The sequence below is a fragment of the Amblyomma mixtum genome, unplaced genomic scaffold (assembly GCF_055824585.1).
Source record: "Amblyomma mixtum isolate Tamu unplaced genomic scaffold, ASM5582458v1 scaffold_21, whole genome shotgun sequence".
Taxonomy (NCBI): Eukaryota; Metazoa; Arthropoda; class Arachnida; order Ixodida; family Ixodidae; genus Amblyomma; species Amblyomma mixtum.
In genome coordinates, this window is record NW_028317718.1 from 783,988 (window position 1) to 796,487 (window position 12,500).

Here is a 12,500-nt window from a genome sequence, read left to right on the forward strand (position 1 = left end):
AAATGAATTTTGTCCGAATGTTGTGTCCAATCGTAGCACGAAAAGCCTGAACTCCGCATTCAGCCTGTCGAGGTCGAACTGAAGCGGGGCCGCGTGCAAAAGAATTTGGAGAGCCCTAGTGCTAGTGGTGGAGTAGGCACCCGCCAACGCCATTAGCGGGGCCCGCTGCGCAGACACCAGCCGGGCTCGAAGACCCGAGTGGGGACACTCAGTCCACCAAACGGGGGAAGCATAGGAGAGGGCGGGCAAGACTACCTGCTGGTAAAGTTCTCTGAGCTGGGCCGGTGCCGGTGCGCCACTCAACCGCAGGAAGGTCCCAAGGCGTGCGGCAAGCAGCTCGGCACGCTCCTTGAGGTGGTCGCCGTGTGCCAAAAACGAGAGGGTGCGGTCGAAGAAGACACCGAGTATCCGGACGGCAGGCCTGAATTTCAGAACCGTGCCGTCGAGACGAACGGTGGGAGGAGTGCACCCCATGCCTCCTCTAGGAAGGGAAACAAGGAGGCAAACCGTCTTCTCCGCACTAATGGCAACCCTCGCCGTTCGCGCCCACGTCGCCACCCGGCCGAGTGCATCCTCCGCCAAGTCCTGTAGGACCCTCCTTGACGGTCCAGGCACAAGAACGACAACGTCGTCTGCATACGCCTGTAGCGACACACCCTCTGGCATTGGCTGCTCGAGTAATCCACGCACCACAATGTTCCAAAGTAGGGGCGACAGCGGAGAACCCTGTGGACTGCCCAAGGTGGGACGCGCAACCGCGTCGCCCGCTCTGCAGCGGTAAACCACCTCTCGGTCAGATAGAAAAGACCGCAGCAGCGCACAGAGATTTCTCGGGCAGCCCCAACGGCCTAGAGAAGCCAGGACCAGGGGGTGCCAAACACTGTCGAAAGCCCCACGAAAGTCAATGGAGACGAGTAGTGCGTGGAGACCGTCTGTCCTATACCCTCTAATTTTGGTTACGAGAGCGTGAAGAGCATTCACCGCTCCTCGCTGTTTAGTGAATCCGAATTGGTTTGTGTGGAGTAAGTTCTCTCGTGCAAGAAAGTGGTACAGCCGTCCGTAGAGCAAGCGCTCCAGCACTTTGCCCAGCGTCGAATTCATGACGATGGGACGATAAGACTGAGGCAAATCGGGCGGTCTGCCGGGCTTCGGAAGAAAAACTATTCTCCCGCGCCGCCAGACCGCCGGGAAATGACCCAATCTCAGGGCCTCGTTAAATATGAATGAGATGAAGCGAGGGTGCATGTCCCAGAGGGCCCGAACGACCCTGACCGTTAAGCCATCTAACCCGGACGCCGCGCCCTGGCGCAACCGGGCCACCGCCAGAGAAATCTCCCCGACAGTGAACGGCGGATCATCGGGCCCTCCCAAGTTGGGTGCCGCCGCAGCCGCCCGCACGGAGGTGTGGTGAGTGTCGTCTTGTGACGTGTCATCTGTTGCTGTTTGTGTATCGAGTAATAGTTGTGCCGTTTCGTGTGTTGATGATGTGAGGTCGCCATCGGGCCGACGGATGGGGGGCAACACAACTGGCGAGCGTAATTTGCAGAAGGCAGACTGAAATGAGCGACCGTAGATTGTCGATTTAAGTGAATGGCGTGCTAAGTTTCGAATGTTTGCGTCTCTTGCGGCTGCAATGTTATTTCTATATGTTCTGAGTGCAGTGTAGTATTGTGTGGTGAAGTATTGTCTGAGTGTGTGGTCTGTAGTGCGCTGGTAACGGCGGCGCATGGCCCTGACCTTAGATCGTTCAGCAGTCAATTCGGGCGTCCACCAATCTGTCGTGTGGGATGATGTGCGTGGAGCTTGACGTGTAGATGAGTGTTTGTGTCTGAGACGATCATATATCATGTAAAATTTAGTGACAATGTGTTCCAATGAGGATGAAGAGGCGAGGTCTGCACCGGCCACTGCTGTGAAGAATGATGATGAAGCCAGTGCATTTAAAACGCGTGATGTACCGCGGTGCGTGAGGCGCCTCTCCTGGCTCGAAGCAACCGCGGAACCGAAGTGAACAATGATGTGTTTGTGTTCCGAAAATGTGATGGTGTCAGAGACATCCCACTGGGTCACCGCCAACGCCAAAGGCGGCGACGCCAGTGTGACGTCTATCCAGCTGTTTGTGTATGGCGTGGTGTAGGTCGGAGGGGACGCAGGGTCATTTAAAATGATGAGGCCGGAAGCCATGGCGAAACGCAGGAGCTCCCCCCCCCCGCGCGTCACACAGCTCCGGCCCCCAGGCGGCGTGTTTGGCATTGAAATCACCCGCCACCACTGCGGGGATCCCCTCCGTTAGTATTAGTGCGTGTCTAATGTCGTCAAGTGTAGGACTCATTGGAAAGTGTGGCGGTGCGTATGCGGTGATAAGAAGAAATGAAGCAGTGGCCGACGTGCAGACCAACGCGACGACGCGCGGTGTAACTAAAATAGGAAAAAGATCGAATGCGGGGTGACGGGCAATGATGGCGCATCGTGGTTTTGAGGTGGCGTGAAAGATGGACCAATCGGGAGGTATCCCCTGCACTGTGTCCTGCCCTGTGTATGGATCTGTAACGAGTGCGAACGTGTGGTTGTTTATGCTTAGTGATTCTACTAGTGCTGGGGTCGCGTTCCTGCTGTGGTCTAGATTGGCTTGTATGAATGAAAATTTAGGTGTAGTGGCCATGTGTGTGTAGAGAAACCAATAGTGCGAGTGAGAACGTGAGATTTGTAGTGGTGGGATTGGCGGAAGCGACCCGTGTGAATGGTGACGTGTTAAAAGGTATGGTGTGTTTTGGGCTAGGAGAGGGGAGTGCAGGGGATGTCCAATGCAACGTGAGGTGAAAGATGCGAGATGAATGAAATATGTGTGACGCGTGTGGTATGTGAAATGTGTGTAAGACTTGTTGTGTTTGTGTTTGTTGTGTGGCACATGTTGTGTGCATGAGGTATGAAATGGACGAAATACGTGTGACATGTGCGACGTAAGGGGGAAGCCGGTTTAAGGGGGATAGAAGTTCGAGAGAGTTAGGTTGGAAAAGATAAAAAAGAAAAGAAAAGTGGTGTTTGAATGAGACATGACGGTTGGAATTTGCGTAAAAGAAAAGAGAGGTCGAATCCTTGAAAAGACGATGAGAAAAAATGTGTGTAATGGGACTGTACCGTGCCAACGTCGAAGAACGGGGCACAGCACAGTACGGAAAAGAAACAGTGGAGAGGAAAAAACCGGCTCCCCCCTGGAGCGCCCAGAAGGCAGCGGGATCAAGCTGCGCCATAATCCGTGCGGGAGCGCAACCTGGCCAGCCGCGCAACGAGGACGGGACACTGAGGTGAACCCGCTCTGTGAGGCGGTCCGTCCCTCCCCGCACGGCGGCACGCAGCACACGCGACCGCCGAATCGTCCGGCGACACGGGGCAATCAGCCACCGTGTGCCCTCCTGCACACTTTGTGCAGACGGCCCGTCCGGCGTCCCCACTCGAGCGGCAATGACGGCGCGAGTGGCCGTATGTGGCGCAGAATGTACACATGGGGACGTGCAAGTCCTCGGTCACCATTGCCGAGGACCAGCCGATGGTAAGTCGTCCCCGCGCCAATACTCTTTTGAAGGCCTCTCCAGGCAATGAAATGATGTGAGTTTTTGTGCCGTCACGCGATCTAAAAGAGTAACGCCGGACGACCGTCTGTGGATCAAGGTTGAGTTCTGGATTTTTGGAAACGATGTTTCGGACCAAGTCGGCGTCCGCAACGTCAGGGTCCACACCCCAGACCCGTACGTGCGGACGACGACGCTCCGCAATCCGCACAGCAACAGCGGCGCGCGTGACCGCATTGCCCTCAACCGCGGCTCGCAGGTTCGCTATGGTGTCGCGGTCACGCGCGAGAACCGTGACCCCGGCGGCCGTGGGACGGAGCGTAACGGGCCCAATGCCGGCGTCCTCTGGAGTAATATTCGCTTTAAGCGTTTGAATGAGCTGTTGTGGTGAAGTGGTGTTGGGTGTGAGAGGTGTCAAAAAAGCAACATGGTTGGCCACTTGCCGCACCGTTGACGTGAGTCGCAGGCCGCCGGGGTCGGGAGCCGGTGGAAACGCCCCCATCCGCGCTGCGGACGGTCCACCAGAGCCCGCAACGACGTCGGCAAAGGTGGGTCGCGCAGGCGGTGGCGGGGCGACGTGCATGCGCGCCTCGGCGACGGAGGCCCTCTCCCGTGCGTCGGCGGACTCCTTCTGCTCTGCGGACCACATCGCACGGAGGACCTCCGCACGTCCGCGCGCATCAGACGCAAGCGCCTGGTAGCGGGCGCAACGGGAGATGACTTCCCCGAAGATGTTAGTAATGGCCACCCTGTGAGCCACCGGAATCTTGTGCTCTGCGGTGTTGAGGTATTGGACCAGTTGGTCCTGCAGAGCGGTGACTTCCCCGAAGTCCGGCATCGCCGCGAACCCCAGGTTGAGCAGGGATGCCGCGGGAGGAGACGCCGGAGCAACGCCCTCCGCGCCATCGGTCCCCAGAGGGGGCGCGGGCGCAGGAGGTCCAGGTGGTGGGTGGACCCCTCCGGACGACTGCGGGCGCTGCGGGGACTCGGGGACGTCGGGATCCGCGACGTCCGAAACGACAGCGACAGGCGACGCCGCATCCCCACCGGGCTCGGGTACGTTCGCCAAGATTGCGTCGCCGCCATCCGAGAACGGCGACGAAGCGGCAGGCGAACGCGCCGCGGAAGCGGCCGAACCCGAAGACGGGTCGGGCGAGAGACGATGAAGGGCCACCGTGGGAAGGCCGACCCCCGACGGCGGGGTCGCGGGCGGCGAACGAGAATTACTCATGGTTGCCGCCGCCGGCGAAAGCCAGCCAGGCAACCAGCGCGACAGGGCGGGGCCGGACTTAGGCGAACCCGTGCGCGAGGCTCAGAGAGCGCGCGCGGCCGCGAACTCGGGAACCGCCCACCGGGAACCTCGGGAACGGCCACCCGAAGCTGGCCTGCAAAATGGCTCGAAAAACCGCGCGGCGGCCGCAGGAGGCGGTCGCGGCGGTCGCGGGATGGACCGGGACCAAGGGCCGCAACCGGAAATCGCGACCGGAACCGGCCCGGAGCAGCAGGACAGCCGAGAAGGCCGGGAGGACAGCCTGCTCCTCTTCTTCCTCGACGGCAGCCAAAGGCCGCCGCGGCTAAGTCCCGGGCCGCGGAATCGCGACGAAAACCGCGAAAAGCGGTTGAAAAACCGCCGTCGGCTCACCGGGGACTCGGTCGAACAGGCCCGGATCGTGAACAGGGCGGCCGAGGGCAGCCCCGAAGTCCCAGGGTGGAAGAGAGCCGACCGCAGGGGCCAGAGGCGAACCCCACCTCGCAGCAGGTCGAGGACCGCGAGGCAGCCCCAGGAGCAGGTCGCGGTGAGTCCGCGAAGGTCCGGAACCGCGGGCCGCAGGTGGAAACGGCGCCCCGAAGGACGCCTGGGCAGCAGGGCAGCCCAGACAGGAGGTAAACAAACCTCCTCTTCCTCCTTCACGACCGCGGCGATCGAATGCCGCGGTTTCGCAAAAAACCGCAAAAAAGCGGTGAAAACCGCAAAAAACGGTTAAAAACCGCTTGCGGTCGTGAAGGGAAGCGAGGGAGATGGAAAAATTTGAGTGAAACTGCAAAAAGCAGCTCACAAAAACAGTAAAGGCATATGGGCCAGATGGGTGGGGCCGGGTGGGTGGGGCAAGTTAGGCCTAGCCAGCGGGAGCTCGGAGAAACACGTCTGTTCGCTCCGAGCGGCTCGGAGCGAACCGCCCCAGTCAAACTCCCCGCCTGACACTGTCCTCGGAACAGATCGTGCAGGCCTTCCGCAAAGCCCGAAGGATCACGGAGGCCCCCGCACTTGGCGCTAGAAGCGTGGACAACACAATGGTCCGCTTTCCGCTCCACCGAGTAAGTAAAGAAACGATGAGAGTAGTGGTATTTCACTGACGGCCACGAGGACCCCGCCGAAACGAGGCCGTATCCCGCGACCTCCCACTTATGCTACACCTCTCATGTCTCTTCACAGAGTCAGACTAGAGTCAAGCTCAACAGGGTCTTCTTTCCCCGCTGATTTTGCCAAGCCCGTTCCCTTGGCTGTGGTTTCGCTAGATAGTAGATAGGGACAGTGGGAATCTCGTTAATCCATTCATGCGCGTCACTAATTAGATGACGAGGCATTTGGCTAAAAACGTGAATTTCCCCACGGCTTAGTGGGGTGTGAAAAGGGGGTCATCTGAAGGAAGCAAAAGGCGGCATTGGCTGGCCAGAGCAGGCAGGACCGAGGCCCCACCGCTTTTGGTTCGCTGCGCCTGCACTGGCCCCCCAGGTTGCCGTTACCCGAGCTAACCTAGGAGGGAGTTGGAGATTGGAGAGTAAAAAATACGCCTTCAAAGATGGAATTGATGACCCCCAACGCGAGAAAAAAAAAAAAATAATAATAATAATAAAAAAAAAGATGAAAAAAGATGAGAAAAAAAAAGAAAAGAAAAAAAAGAGGCAAAAAAAAAAGGGAAAACAAAAATAGCCCCGCAGCGGTCAAGAAGAGAAGAGATTCACGCGAGAACGCGTTTCGTAAAACGATTGAGGCAAATTAGGCTGCCCATAAGCACTCTGGCACTGAGCCAGGCGACGTCTTTTTGCGAGAGGCCTAAACGTTGGCAGGAAGCAAGTGTCTTGGCACAAGACATGCTGCGAGCACCGAACGCCGCGCCTAATGACTGAAACTGTTTATTGGGGAAGTGTCGCTCCAGACACGCATATTTCGTTGCTTTCTCATTACATTTCGAAAGTAGCACGCCCTCGTTGGCGTCCCACACGATGGCTACGTCGACGACTATGGCTTCAGTGGGAGTTGTAAAAACTAGGTCCGGTTTGAGTTTCACCCCATCAGGTGAGATGAAGGTTGGCTCTTCCTGAACTATTGCATTAGGGTTATGCTCCCTAGCTAGGCGAGCAAGTTGACGACTGATAAAATTGTGGCGCTCAGTGCGCGGTAACGAAACAGATTTGCACTCTTGTAGAATATGGAAGGTTGTTTCATTGCGCTCACCACACCTACGACATAGGCGGGCGTTGGGGTCAGTACTGTGTTTATTAGTTAGGGAGCGGGTGGGGAACAGGTTAGTTCGAAGCCGCATAGCTTTAATGCGGTCTCCGTCCTTTAAATACTTCGAGTGATGACCAAGCCATGTGTTGGCCAAGGGTTGGTTCGTGTGAGCAAAGAGATCCTTATTGGTATACTTGGCGACGTAGTTTTTCCACCATGTTGACGAGCCGCGTTTGAGGGCGGCATTCACCTCGGCGGCTGATGAAATGCCGGCCGGGACTTGGAAAATGTTGGCAATGCGGTCGTGATGACTTTGGAGGACTGTACTAAAGAGGGTCGTAATGAAGGGCTCGTTGAGCCGGACCATTCTTGAAAGGGCTTTGAAATGCACGCTAAGAGCAGTGCGTTCGAGTTGTATAAACCCAAGCCCACCGCACTTGGAAGGAAGCCAGACGTGGGAACTTGGGAAGCTGCGAGGAAGATGCAAAACCGTTTTTATTTTATTGCGAAGGAGTTTATCGAAATGGGCAGACTCTGATTCCACCAGGAGTGTATTGGAGGCGCTGTAGAGAAGAGCTGGGGAGACCAACTGGCGCCAACAATCAAGCTTCTGGAACGGTTTCAAAGAAGCCTTAGCTATTAAATGCAGCAAGTCTATTGCCTTTGTAGATTCGACCAGAGGGTTTTTATTTACGAAAAAAGAAATGCCAAGATATTTGATTGGTTCATTGGGATGCTTGCTGCTCACGGAGCAGCCAGCAATGTCTATATCTGGGAGACTATAATGGAAGCCCTTGGTATAGTGGTTGGGCCTCCAACCAAAATATTGAGATTTCAGTGGGTTGATATGCAGGTTGACGTTATCTAAGTATTCAGAGGTAATATTCAGTAATGAACGGAGCCCCTCAAAAGTGTCCGACACCAGTAAGAGATCGTCGGCAAACGCCATCGCCGAGAGGGAGTTGTCGGCGATGTGAACGCCAAGTCGAAGGTCATTGAGCTTGTCAAGCAACGGATCGAGGACGGAATTGAACAAGAAGGGCGACAAAGGGTCGCCCTGCTTAATGCCACGTCGTTGGGGAACGCGAATACTGTCAGAGGTCCCAGCGCACTGGAACTCAGTGCTGCAATGCGTATACATATCCTGAATGATATAGGAGGTTCTCGGGGGCACACCCCGAGCCTCCAAGGCTGAAAATATGGCATGGTGGGAGACGGAATCGAACGCCTTTCGGATGTCAAGACTGACTCCGAAAAAGGCCCTTCGCTGCTTTTTTAAAGTCTTCATTATTCCTTGGAGGACTATTAGATTTGTTGAGGTAGAGCGATCATTTGAGAAACCAGACTGGAAGGAATTAAATCTATTTGTTGCCTCTAAGCGAACGAGCATAAGCTTAGAGTACAGACGGTAGAGGGCTGGGGAAATAGAGATGGGACGAAAATCGCCTGCACCTTTGGGATGCAGGCACTTTGGAATGAAAGTAGTTCTGGATTCCTTCATCTCTTGCGGAATGAAGGCAAAGGCAAGCCAGTTATTCATTATGAGTTGTAGGACTGCGATTGGGATTTTTCCAAGCTCCTTTACAGTGACCCCGTCGGGGCCAGGAGCTGTTTTTGCAGACAGGGATTTGAAAGCATGCAGCACTTCATCCTCAGTGTAGAGGGCTTCATCGACTTCCAGCTGGACTTTGGAGTGTAGGGGCTCCTTGACAACTCCCGATTCCTCGCCGAAGATTGGATCGTACGTTGCGTGAAGATCGGCCATAGAGCAGCCGCCAGGTTTGCCGCCCAGCAAAAGGTGGTCACCGAGAACTTTAGCCCCAAGGGCATAAAGACGTTGGTGCTCTGCGTATCGAGCTCTTCGCTGCTGGCTACGGTTGCCTTTCGCTGCGGGAGATGGTGGTTGGCTACGCTGCTTAGACATTTTCACACGTACTCCAAATATTTTGTAGATCTTCTTAAGGACGGCGAGGGTTAGAGGACTTGATGTCAAGGCGGAAGCCAAGGCAACATCGTCGATGCCAGCTGTTCGAAGACAACTGATAGTTGCTTCGAAGTCCATGGACAGTTGTTCGGGACGAGATGCTTGATTGGAGAATGGTGGGAGGCTGGGGGCCTCAGAGACTCTCGCCGCCACCGCCAAAGCGAGGGCATCCTGATAGGCCTTCTTATGCCTCTCCTGGGCGATAGCAGTGACAGAACGAGAGGGGAAACGTTTGTGCAATTCTTCATTGATGTTCTTAGTATATCCTAGCTCCGCCTCAACCAGGGCAAGAGCAATGATGTCTGCCTCACTCCAACGACAATGGGAATATACTGGAGGATAATCTTCAACATTGGCAGCTTGGATGTCCTGCATTGGAGAGGATGCCGTAGGCTGGTGGGATTCCTGAGGTGGAGTTGCTGCGCGTAGCCTGTTGAGAATAAGTTGGTATTTCTCTTGGCGGCGAGCTTTCTCGATGGCTTCCCTAGACCGTTGGTAAGGATGCCGAGATGTCAGAGAGTCCACGATGGAGCGCACAGGACCTAAGGCAACCTCCATGCGTGCCAAGGATTCATATTCAAGATCTGTCCATCGGCCTTGGGTGGAAGCGACGTAGGCTGCAGAGCACAAAGGTTGAGCTGGTTGAAGACTGGGAGCTGGAGCTTGAAGGTTTGCGGCGTCGAGACTTGTAGAGGCAAGTCCGGATCCTGGGGACGACAGAATGTTGCAGCCAGATGAAACGGCAGAGTCATAGTCAAGTGTTTGGTCGTCGGCGAGTGCATCCGGTTGAGGTGCAGAAGGTGCATTGGTGTCGGATATTTCAGGACAAGGAAGTGAACTAGAAACACGTGTAATACTATCATTATGCAAGCGCTTGCACTTAGAGACATGTGCAGACATAGACTTGGAACTAGGAAATGTTTTGTTATTACAGAATGTGCAAGACCATAACAGGGTTGTACTATGTTTGGATCTGTAGTGGTCCTCGAGTTTTATTCTCGAGGTAACCCTAACACTACAGGTGTGGCAGATAAGTTCAGAAAGTGTGTAGTCTCTCGTGTGTGTGGCCATTGTGGCAGTATGTGCCTAACAACCGGACAAGAGATATATGTAAAAGAAAAAAAAAAAAAAAAAAGAGAGAAAAAAAAATAAAAAAAAAATTATCAAGTTTGAACCGGAGTAAGATATTGCAAGTCCGAAGCAATCCGAAGCCAGACCAGGACACACAGCCAACACACCGAAGAACAAACGAAGCCGTGGAAGCCAAGCCCAAAACCGAACCCACGTGGGTGGAAGCGAGATGGAACCGACGAGCGAGCGTTGTGGACCCCGAAGGAAAGTGCGAGCGTGGTGGACCTCGTAGAAAAATGCGAGCGTCGTAGGGTACGGGTGGACACAATGTGGAACCTATCTAGGCTAGCCTATCTAATACCAATTGGAAAAGAAACGGAAGAATGGAGAGTGGAAAATGGAAAAAACAATATGGAATGCAGTCGCGTTCGGACGCAAACAAAACACATAAAATCGCGATGTGCGCTCGTGCGCAAACGCGCCCCAGCAAGCTGGGTCGTCACGAACAGACAGGGCCGTGACGTGCCCTTTGGACCAGGAGGTCCCTGCCTCGCGAAGCGAGGGCGCCACGTAGACAGATGGGGCCGTGACGTGCCCTTGGACCAAGGGTCCCTGCCTCGCGGAGCGAGGGCGCCGAGTGGAGATGGGGCCTCGACGTGCCCTTAGACCCGAAGGTCCCTGCCTCGCAAAGCGAGGGCGCCGAGTAAAGTTGGGGCCTCGACGTGCCCGTGGACCCGGAGGTCCCTGCCTCGCAAAGCGAGGGCGCCGAGTAGAGGTGGGGCCTCGACGTGCCCTTGGACCAGGAGGTCCCTGCCTCGCAAAGCGAGGGCGCCGAGTAAGTTAGGGCCTCGACGTGCCCGGGACGAATTTCTTCAAGAATCGTTTGCGTAAGTCTTTTCAAGCGCTTCTAAAGGTTCGCAGCGCTAAACGAAGTGCAGATTGCTACACTTGTGAGAAATAGGAGCAAGCAACACTTTCAAGAATTGGCTTGCTGCAGGGCCACCCACACTTGTGAAAGAAGGTGCCCTTTGGACAATTCAAGACGTGTGAAAAAGGAGCAAGCAACGCTTTCAAGAATTAGCTTGCTGCAGGGCCACCCACACTTGTGAAAGAAGGTGCCCTTTGGACAATTCAAGGTAAGAGGATATTCCAAGGAAAGATATTGTAAAAATATTCAGAATTGTTTCAATGCTGTGTGAGTTTCACAGGAGCTCACAAGAAATATGCAAATTCCAGAGGATCTTCCTCAAGAGTTAAAGCCGAGGGCAGGCAGGCAGCACTCACACGAGGTGCCTACAGGACATCACCCCAAAGGGCGCAAAGTATCGCAGCGGGATCAATCAACACCGGTAGGCGCGCACTACCGGCGGACTTCACACTCGCCACTCGCGGTTAGTGAGCACACTGCTCAACCGCTACTGGTCATCGCCCATGAGGGCGCAAGGGGACGCAGCGGGATCAATCAACGCTGGTAGGCGCGCACTACCAGCGGACTTCACACTCGCCACTCGCGGACTTCGAGCACACTGCTCAGCCGCTAGATGAATGGAAAAACGAGGGTAGCACAAAGCTGCGGAGCGCAGCAGGAACGTGTGGCACTCTATAGCTGAGTTAGCCAGAGGCCAAAAAACTATTTAGAAAAGACAATTTTTTCGTCCCTGCGGCCGTATGGGCCGCGGCGGATTTAGCCTCCGGGGAACCAACAGGGCTCGACCCGGAGTTTCTAGGGGCACCACGTAGAGGTATCCGCCATGTGTGAGCAAGCTTTCGGAGCAGCGAGGTCAATTATGCAGTCGTTCACTCGCACAAGGACAAGCCAGATCGAAAGTCTTGCGCACACGCCCCCTCTTGCGCACAAGAGACTCATAGTTACTCCCGCCGTTTACCCGCGCTTTTTTGAATTTCTTCACGTTGACATTCAGAGCACTGGGCAGAAATCACATTGCGTCAGCACCGTTACGGCCCTCGCAATGCTTTGTTTTAATTAGACAGTCGGATTCCCCCGGTCCGTGCCAGTTCTGAGTTGGCTGTTTTCTGCCGGCCGAAGCAAGAACCTCGGGCACGAAGCCCCCGGAACAAGCACAGCTGTGGCTTTCCACAGGAAGGTCCCGACGCTGGTCCGGGCTCGGCCGCACCGCTTTTGACGGCGGCGAGCCTCGCCCAGTCCCGGTGCAGTGCCATTCCTGCTTCTGGACCCCAGCCCGACCGGCTCAGCCCTCAGAGCCAATCCTTTTCCCAAGGTTACGGATCCGTTTTGCCGACTTCCCTTACCTACATTGGTCTAGAGACTAGAGGCTGTTCACCTTGGAGACCTGCTGCGGATATGGGTACGGTCCGGCACGAAAATCACACTCCCTCACTCGGATTTTCAAGGGCCGACAGGAGCGCACCGGACAGCGCAAGAGCCGCACTGCTCTACGGA

At 55.4% G+C, this 12,500-nt stretch overlaps 1 pseudogene; it reads right to left on the reverse strand.

Moving 5' to 3' along the window:
* Positions 1-12,364: 12,364 nt before the first annotated feature.
* Positions 12,365-12,500, reverse strand: part of LOC149324684 (large subunit ribosomal RNA) — a 2,252-nt pseudogene continuing 2,116 nt past the window's right edge.